Source organism: Chenopodium quinoa, unplaced genomic scaffold (genome assembly GCF_001683475.1).
Source record: "Chenopodium quinoa cultivar QQ74 unplaced genomic scaffold, ASM168347v1, whole genome shotgun sequence".
Taxonomy (NCBI): domain Eukaryota; kingdom Viridiplantae; phylum Streptophyta; class Magnoliopsida; order Caryophyllales; family Amaranthaceae; genus Chenopodium; species Chenopodium quinoa.
In genome coordinates, this window is record NW_018742263.1 from 4,434,323 (window position 1) to 4,444,342 (window position 10,020).

A 10,020-nucleotide genomic window follows, 5' to 3' on the forward strand; every position below is an offset into this window, starting at 1 on the left:
CGCATGTGGTTGTGTCTATAACTGTAATGTAAAGCCTAAGAGGTAGTTTGGGTACTGGTGGTGCTAAAATTGGTGGACTTTGAGATAATCTTTGATTTTCTCAAAGGCCTTTTGGCATTGATAGTTCCATTCATGTTTCTCCTCTTTTTTCAATTTTTCAAATATTGGTTCACAAGTCATAGTCAATTTGTTGATAAATCAACTAATGTATTGTAGTTTGTCAAGGAATCCCCTAATTTCTTTTTCTGTTTGAGGGGAAGGCATGTCAACAATTGCCTTTATTTTAGAGGGATCGATCTTGATGCCACGTGTGCTTACTACGTATCCAAGTAACTTGCCAGAAGTTACTCCGAAGGCACATTTTTGTGGATTCAATCGCATTTTGTATTCTTTTATGCGAGTGAAAAATTTGCGTAAAGCTTTTATATGTCCCATTCTATCTTTGGACTTTACGATCATATCATCCACATACACTTCTATTTCTTTATGCATCATATCATGCAAGAGAGTCGTAGTCGTTCTTTGGTACGTAGCTCCTACATTCTTTAAACTGAATGGCATGACTGTGTAGCAATACGCTCTCCAAGGGGTAATAAAGCATGTCTTTTCTTCGTCTTCTTTTGCCATTAAAATTTGGTTGTAACCTGCATATCCATCCATAAAGGATAACATCGCATGTTTAGCCGTGTTATTACCAATATATCAATATGTGGTAGAGGAAAATAGTCTTTAGGGATAGCTTTATTTAGAAACCTAAAGAGACACACATGCGAACTCGTCCATCCTTTTTAGGGACTGGGAAGATGTTTGCTACCCATTCTGGGTAATTACATACGAGAATAAAACCAGCGTCTAACTATTTTTGAACTTCTTCTTTTATTTTTAATGCAACATCAGGTTTCATTTGTCAAAGTTTTTGTTTTACTGGTTTAGAGGTAGGGTTCAAGGGAATGGTATGTTCCGCAATTTCCCTATCTATTCCAGGCATGTCCTTGTATGACCAATAAAACACGTCTTCGAATTATTTGAGCGTCGATATGAGGGTCGATCGCTCTTCCGGATTTAGAGTTAAGCCAATTTTGACTTCTCTTTTATTTTCGTTAGTTCCTATATTAACTATTTCAGTTTCTTCAACAGTAGGGTTCTTTTGTTCTCGTTCATTCATTAGTTCAATAAATTTATTAATGCTATCATCTTCATTAGATTGATTGTTATAGCATTTAAAAGATTCAAGAGAAGGCATATACTCGGAAATAGAGCTCATATTATTAAAATCAAAAGAGAGTACATCAAGAGAAGAATCCTTTTTGGGACCTTCGTCCTTAGAACTAGAAAATAAAGACTCAGTAATGGCCACAAGGCTTAGATTTTCAGCTTCCCTAGAGTTTATAATAGATTCATCGTCCGATTCTTCAAACATCTTCCCTTTGCCTGTGACGACTTTCAGCTTATCGCCTTTGTGATTGGTCCATTTGAAAGATTTCCTCCATCCATGCTCAAAACTTTCGTTTGAAAGGGTGATCAATGAGGTTGGGTCAAAAGCTTCGTCTTGAATAGCGTTTTCATTGGTCATTGTAGCTACATGATTTTGCTCTAGTCCAAATAGCAAGTTAAATGCTTGCCCATCATAGCACCTTGGGATTGGGTGTTTTGATTTAACGATACTAAGATCATCATCCAAGAAGTAGCAATCATGAAATATTTCAAATCCAGGCTTCTTGATTCCTTCTAAAACTAAGGGTTCTGGAAAGTCATAGCATGGGTAATCTTCTCCCTTCCTAATAAATTGCCCATTAAGGGTTTGTTGATAGGATGGTAGTAAGGTGATTATCCCTTTCTTATTATTGTCTCTACGTGCTTTGATTTTTGCATCGTGAGACTCTAATTCTTCTTTGGTTGGTTTATATCCCAATCCAAAGGCATCCCAGGAAAGTAACTACTCTTGAGTAAGATGTTGTTTACTATCCGAGTGGAATATGGATCAAGCTTGAATGGTTCTTCAAAGTCTTTTTCCATTTCAATTGTGAAGATTGGCTCCACGGCGAATCCCCACATGTCCTCTTCATCATTATCATAATTTATTTCTAAGAGTGATTGATCATTTATTGCTATTATGAGTGGAGAAGCATGTATAGTCATAGGAACCCCTTGATAGTTCAACCTAATCATTTGATGAAGTGAGGATGGTATTGCACCAAGCTCATGTATCCAAGGACGTCCAAGTAAAAGGTTGAATGTAGATTTTACGTCCATAACATGGAATTCAACCATCTTTTGAATTGGGCCTGTGGTAATTGTTAGCTTAACATTTTCACACACCGATCTTCTCGAACTGTCATAGGCCCTAATGCTTTGTGTTGTTGATTGAAAATCTTTTTCTGGATTTAGGCCTAAGTATGTTGCCGTTCGTAATGGGCATACGTTTACATCTGACCCATTGTCTACCAAAGTTAGAGGGATATTGTATCCCTTGCATCTCACGTTTAAGTATAATGCATTGTTGTGGGTAGTATCTTTTGAAGGCAAATCATCATTAGTAAAAATGATTGATTTGTCGGATTATTAGTAAAAATGATTGATTAGTTAGAGGGAAGTCGCAAATACGTCAATAAATGATGATGCATTATCATTCCCCTTCTTGTAGTTATTCTTAGGTTGATGATGATTATAATGATGTTTGTTTGCTTTTTCTTTAGCAAGATCATCTTCAATCCTAGTAGCCACATAATAGACCTTTTGAAAAGTGTCTAGACCAAGGTAACGTAGATGTTTGTTGTACTTTTCATGACAGTTGTCAATGAATTTTTGTACTAACTCGAGTTTAGGAGGCCTTTGGGCAAGGTGGGCCGCCTTTTCTCGCCATCTACCATTGAAAGCAAGGAAACCTTCATTGTCGCCCTGCTTAAGCATCTCGAGTTCACGTAAAGTTGACTTGAACTCTATGTTACTCTCATATAGGCACTAGTGGAAAAAAGCTTATTTGTAACAAGCTATTTGTAACGGGCATATGATTTCCCGTTACAATTACATCATTTGTAACGGGAAAAATCCATGTCCGTTACAAATAAGCTGTGACTTGAGCAGGAAAAGATATATTTGTAACGGGCAGATTAGTGCCCGTTACGAATAAGTTGTTATTTGTAACGGGCAAAATAATGCCCGTTACAAATAACAACTTATTCGTAATTGTAGGTGTCGCTCGATGTGCGCCTACGTTAAGCATGTGGTGAATATGCTTGGCACTCATAGGAAGTGGGAATTGACATATACGATTAGAGGGAGCCGCCAACAAATTTTTAAGGAACTTTTAAACCATTCACGGATCATAAAAGGCAACCACGAATAAGGGACAACGATAGGCAACAACGATTGACCCGTGAAGGTTATACCCCATTCATAATCCATGAGATTACTAACTCCATATGGTTCGGAACCACAAAAGGAGGATCGGGGATGATGGTACGAAGTGAGTCGTGGAGTCACATTTGCCAGTATCGGCCTCTACTCGATTCTTTTTATGAAAAGTGATTCCTGCTATCTCAAAGGCATACAAACAAAAATTCAATTTGCTCCAAATTATTATTTTGCTAAATTGGTTGAATATTAATGCAACATATAATTCTAAAATATTTGTGATCACTTGAATAAACAATAAGATTAAAAAGGATCCTAAACCGGTTGTCCAAATTATCTTATTAGTCGTGATTTTCAATTACATATTCCCTTTAAACATGCAATATGGTGATCAATAACAATAATAGAATAAACATTAATATTGGAAGCAATTTAACAATAATAGCGTTATCCAAATCAAATAATAATAATAACAACCCTAATCATGATACTAGAAATATTAAAAATAAAATAAGAGTAATTAAATTAATTAATTACTCACATTCCGCGTGTTCCTTAAATTTGCTACATCATGAATAAATTGTTACTAAATTCAATAAAAAATAAATCAAATGAAAATTAAATTAAATAAATGTAAATTTAATTTGGTCCAAACCCTCAGTTATTTATACCTTTCACGCCTTGATTTAAGGACGGTACCTCGGGTTAAATATAGACTCCTTGGAGCGCTTAGGGGAATTATTATGGAAAAATAAAGAGGTTAGAAATTAGGTTAAAGAGGGAGAAGAGGATGATTTTTGGTGTAAGGTGAGAGAGAATGATTATTGGTTCCCCAAACTGCAGAAACGGGGGTCCTATTTATAGGGAAAATGAGCAGAGGGAACACGCGGAATCCTAAAAAGATAAAAACCCTAAAAAATAACACTGTGTCACGGCAAAGAGCACTGTGACACGGTGCCAGGCACCGTCAGACAGGGGAAGATCCTGTGACACGGTGGAAAACCGAGTGACGCGGGAAATAATTAGGTTACGGGAAGTGAAAACACGTTTAGGGATTACGCGGAGAAAGCACGGAGCAATCCCGTGTCACGGGATGTGCACCGTGAGACGAGAAGAAATGTCGTGACACGGAATTGTCCACTGTGGCACAGTGCAGTATGCGTGTCACGGTGTAAAAAGTACGCGGAAATTACACGGAATATCCCCGTGTCACGGAATGGGCACCGTGACACGGGAACTTGCACCGTGACACGGTGCAAAATCCCGTGACACGGTGCAAAATCCCATGACATGGGAGAAAACTGTGCAGAATTACACAAAAAGCACACCATGTCACGGGAATAATCCCAGTGACACGACAACATTTGCCGCGTCGTGGCGTTTTAGCTGTTGCGCGGTAATTTCAGTTTTTTTTACCCATTTTTAAAATAATCATAACTTTTGATCCGTAACTCGGGATACGACATACAATATATCATTGGAAAGCTTATCAAGTCTACTTTCCAAACCAATTAGAATAAGGTCAAAGTTTGTAGATTTTACAATATGGCCGTTTTAGTGGAAGGGTGTCGGTTTTAGGCCGAGTTTAGTGTTTTGCTCTTATCTTTTTCGTTATAGCTCGGAATTGGGCTTATGATATATGGTTGAAAAGCTTATTTAAAGGCCTATCCAAAAAAATAATAATTGGATCAAAATTTTATAGCCATAAAATCAGTTTCTCTCAATTTTGCGATGTGAACACGAAAAGTGGAAAATAGGTTATGGTTTAGGGAAATGAGCTAGAAATTGGATTGGTTCATGAAATATATTGGATAGAACATGGATTTAAGCACTCCAAAGATTAAATAATCAACCCGACTAATAATGGCGGTTAAAGGTGTTCATCAACGAGTTTGGTTTTGGAGAGACATTTTTAGGTGTCTACAGTAACCAACAGGTCTTGCCCGTTACAAATAACCAACTAGTTGTAACCAACAAGTCTTGCCTGATAAAAATAACCCACTAGTCGTAACAAAAAAGGAATGTCCGTTACGAATAATTTTTCAAAGTAAACCCTAACTTTTTAATTTCCCCTTTCTCATCACTCTCTCTCATCAAAATATTTTCCCTTTCTCTCTCTAATAATATTGAAGCTCAGTTTGGACCTCAGCTCCCTGAACTCCGGCCGATCCTGAGCTCGTCCTCTCCAAACTCCGGTGGTCCTCAGCTCCCTTAACTCTGGCCGTTCCTCAGCTCGGTCCTCTCTAAACTCCGGTGCGCTCTCTCGTCGCGACTCAGCTGCGCTCTCTCCATTGAAGCAGCGCTCTCTACTCCCTCTCTCACGCAGCAGCGCTCTCTCCATTGAAGCAGCTCAAGCTCTCCCTTCCTGATCAAGAAACTCCCATCAATAGCTTCCTGTAAGCTCAATTTGATGCTATGTTTCTCTCTCCTCCCCCTATTTCGTAACCCTTGTTTCAATTTGCTTAATTGCAATCACTTAATTATAGGGTTTTTTTTTTTAATTTTTTTCCGAATTAATTGATTATAGGGTGTTTTTTATTTTTTTCCGAATTAATTGATTGATTTTACATGTTTAATTTGATTTTTTCCATTGAGTGGAAATAAATCTTATATTCATAATGTTTTAGATGGATTCGAATTAAGATTCTAATTTATTTCTGGCTGAAAAGTCCATTTGATTTTTCATAAATAAAATCATAATTAAAGCTCAACTATATACCAAGATTGAATAAGGTAGATTGATATACTCCATAGTAGATATCTGTAGTATAACTTTGCATTTTACTAGATGGAAATGCGAGGGGTAACACGATATTGTAATTATAAAAGGGTGTTATAAATAATAATGTAATTATAATAATATTGAATGGTAAAATAATTATTTCGGGAATAAAACCGGAGAGGAGGTAATGGGTGAGCAATAAAGACTTTCTTACTTTCATGGCTGTTGCTTGGGGTGCGTGGGCCTACAGAAATCCTATGGTGTTTGATAATCCATGGAGTAGCAGCGTGGTAGGGGTAATGGGTTTTGTGAAATTGGTGGAAGATTATGGGAAGTATAAGGGGGCTGTTGGTGAGGTGAGCAGGGGATGTGGTGTAGTGTCTCATAGCACCTGGAAGAAGCCTTGCCCTGGGGTAGTACGCTTTGTTTGATGTGGATAAGGTGGGTTTAGGAGCGATTATCAGGAATGAGGAGGGTAAGATAGTTGCTGCTGCTGTGAAGAAATGTGTAGGCTCTGATTCGGTGAAATTGGCGGAAGCAATGGCAGCTCGCCTTGGCATTGCTATGGCAAAGAGACTTGGGTACTTGAGAGTGGAGCTAGAGTGTGATTCCCTTTCTGTGGTGCAGCTGATCCAACAAAGGAATGAACATAGACGGTCCTTTGATTCTTTTTCTTGCTTTTATATTAGACGAAACGGGAATGTTGTAGCTCATTTAATGGCCAGAATTGAACCTTGTAATGGGGTGGAGCAAATTTTCTTGGACTCATTTCCGTAGGGTGTTACTGCCCTTGCGGAGCTTGACTCTTTGTAAATTGTTTTTGTGTGTTTAATAAAGCTTCCCCTCTCCCGTTTTGCTCTAAAAAAAATTGAAGTTGTTAAGTTTGTTAGCCTTAATTTATGTAATTTTAATTAATTTTTTTGGTAGCGAGGTGGAGAACAATTCTGTTCAACCATGGCTTTTATGAGTTCTATCTTCAAAAACTTACCATTGAGTTTTAATCACTTAATGCATTTTTGTATTGTCTGCAAGAACCGTGTGGAAGTAATGAGTCTGGGATAGCCAGTTTAGTGAGGTTGGGACAAGCTCCAGCGCCTTTATCAGCAAGGGCAAGGTCTGATTTTAGTCTTAATTTTTTACATTTTTGTTGTGGTGTAGTGTATTTTGTTGATTGATTTTGTTTTGTCTTAAAATTTTAACGATGATTTGTTTAGCTGAACCTGATATGAAACAAAGATTGATAGTGTATTAGATAATGTGATTAGCATATAAATTTTGAATCCCGGGCAACATTTTGTTTGAAAAACAAGTGATGATGAAGAATGAGTATTTTAATTGGGTGTGTTCAATGAAGAATGAGTGTTACTATGTAAGAGGATAGGAAATGATATTTACGTGACGAATTCCTAAGAATTAGAGGTAGAGGTGAATATTTTTCTCGCATTTGGAAATTTTGAAGTATGTTGTACTATATTTGGATATTTTAAGTGTATAGTTTCATTGGTTGGTCTATTTTATTTTATGTGCATAATTTATTTGCATCAAATATCAAATTTTCTTTCTTAGGTAAATAACTCATGTTTATATGTTTGGTTACTTTTGTTAGTTATGCACTTTCGCTGCCCTGAATAGCCCCTCCTTTGTTCTTTGGTCTAATTAGGTTTAGTAGCAATCACTCGTTATTGAATTCGAGTTTTTGATTAATACCATAGCTATCTAGATAAATTGAAGAATAAAAGTATAGTTCCGTTTAGTTCCGATTAGTTCCGATCAGTTCTGAAATTTCAGTTCTGATTAGTTCCGATCAGTTCTGATCAGTTCCGATCTGTTCTGAAATTTCAGTTCTGATCAGTTTCGATCAGTTCTGAAATTTCAGTTCTGATCAGTTCCGATCAGTTCTGATCAGTTCCGATCAGTTTTGAAATTTCAGTTCTGATCAGTTCCGATCAGTTCTGATCAGTTTTGAAATTTCAGTTCCGATCAGTTCTGAAATTTTAGTTCCGATCAGTTCCGATCAATTGTGATAAGTTCATTTCATGCCTTTTCTGTTTATTGCTCGAGTCCCCGCCTGTTATCATGTTCACTGCCATCTTTGTTCTATGCTGATTAGTTCTGATTAGTTCTATGCATATTGCTTTATATGCTGATCAGTTATGATCAGTTCTATGCTTTATATGTTGTAGGCTACAAGTCTCTCTATTTATGCATATCATTTTTTTCCTATTCAAGTTCTTGTTCTGCCATATCTTATATATGTTTTTTTTTTGGAATAGTTGGAAAACTTGCAAAAGAATGTTGTAGATTATTTTGTTCAAAGTGTTAGAATGTATATTATTTTTGTAGGGCTTATAAAGTATATCGGGCGAATCTCACAGGGAGTGAATTGAAATCACATAGGCAAAAATTGAAATTCATACAAATGGAGGTAAATACACTACTCACCCCATATTGTTATACATTGTTCACTTTGAAAACAAAATTTTTAATAATTTGTTATATATACTAGTGCGCTCAACAACAAGGAGGCGTTGAATGTGGCTACTACATTATGAGATACATGTATGAGATTGTTACTTCTCACTTGGAGTGCAAAGGTGTCTTAGAGGAGGTTAGTAGTTTTTTTGCAAATTTTGAAGCCTTTTTTAGCTCTATACGCTCCCAAAAGTGAGATAATGGTCAATTTTTATTGATTTCAATTCACAGAAACCAAAATATAAGTTAATTAAGGATGTTATGTGTTATATTGTGTTAATTTGAACCAATACAGGAAAGATGGGAAAGATAGAAGCCCCTTAGTCAATTTTAAAGCCTTTTTGGGCTCTAAACGCTCCCAAAAGTGAGATAATGGTAAATTTTAATTGATTTTAATTCATAAAAACCAAAATATAAGGTAATTAAGGATCTTATGTATTATATTGTGTCAATTTGAACCAATACATGAAAGATGGGAAAGATAGAAGTCCCTTAGGCAATTTTAAAGCCTTTTTGGCTCAATACGCTCCCAAAAGTGAGTTAATGAAGGATGTTATGTGTTATATTGTGTCAATTTGAACTAATACATGAAAGATAGGAAAGATAGAAGTCCCTTATGCAATTTTGAAGCCTTTTTGGCTCTATATGCTCCCAAAAGTGAGTGAATGTTCACTTTTCATTGATTTTAATTCATAGAAATAAAAAAAAGTTAATTAATGATTTTATGTGTTTTATTGTGTTAATTTGGACCAATAATGAAAGATGAGAAAGATAGAAGTCCCTTAACGCAATTTTAAAGCCTTTTTGGTTCTGTACGCTCTAAAAGTGAGTAAATGTTCACTTTTCATTCATTTCAATTCATAGAAATCAAAATATAAGTTAATTAAGGATGTTATGTGTTTTATTTCTATATTTTGAGTTTTATTTCTATAATTTGGAACATCACATTTATTCTAATGATTGTTTTTATTATGGATTGTTTTTATTTTGTAACCTCATTCATATGTTTTTTTTTCAATAGGATTTTTGTTCAAGGACAGCCCTGTATGATGTTGACGAGTTGAATGTGGTTCGAGAACAGTGGGCGCAATACTTTAGAAGTAAATATTTATTGAATGCATAACTATTAGCTTAGGTAGAACAAAGTAATATTTTTAGTGTTGTATGTTGTATATGTTGGATAAATTTATACAAGTTTTTATTTGTAATGTGTTACTACTTCAATTTTTATATTACGTCGTATTAATTTTTACGAAAGATTGTTCGATATAATTGTTTATTTACAGGAACAGGTTTATTATAATAGGTTTTAATTAATATATATTAATTATATATAAATACATGCTGTCGAAATTTAATAAAAAAAAATAATAATTTAATGATTATTTGTAACAGGCAGGAGATTTGTCAGTTACAAATAACAACGTATTCGTAATGGGCATTTTTGTTGCTCGTTACAAATAAGTGTTTAA

The 10,020-nt window shown here is 35.5% G+C and overlaps 1 long non-coding RNA gene across 2 annotated transcripts; it reads left to right on the forward strand.

Moving 5' to 3' along the window:
- Nucleotides 1-5,389: 5,389 nt before the first annotated feature.
- Nucleotides 5,390-9,802, forward strand: LOC110683832. 2 transcript variants are annotated; one of them, XR_002503690.1, is made up of 5 exons: nt 5,390-5,750; nt 7,109-7,190; nt 8,420-8,501; nt 8,583-8,684; nt 9,570-9,802. It is a non-coding gene; the product is annotated as an uncharacterized LOC110683832 (long non-coding RNA). The 2 variants fall into 2 exon arrangements; XR_002503691.1 differs by lacking the exon at nt 7,109-7,190 and having other exon boundaries at nt 5,392-5,750.
- The last annotated feature ends 218 nt before the right edge of the window (nt 9,803-10,020 follow it).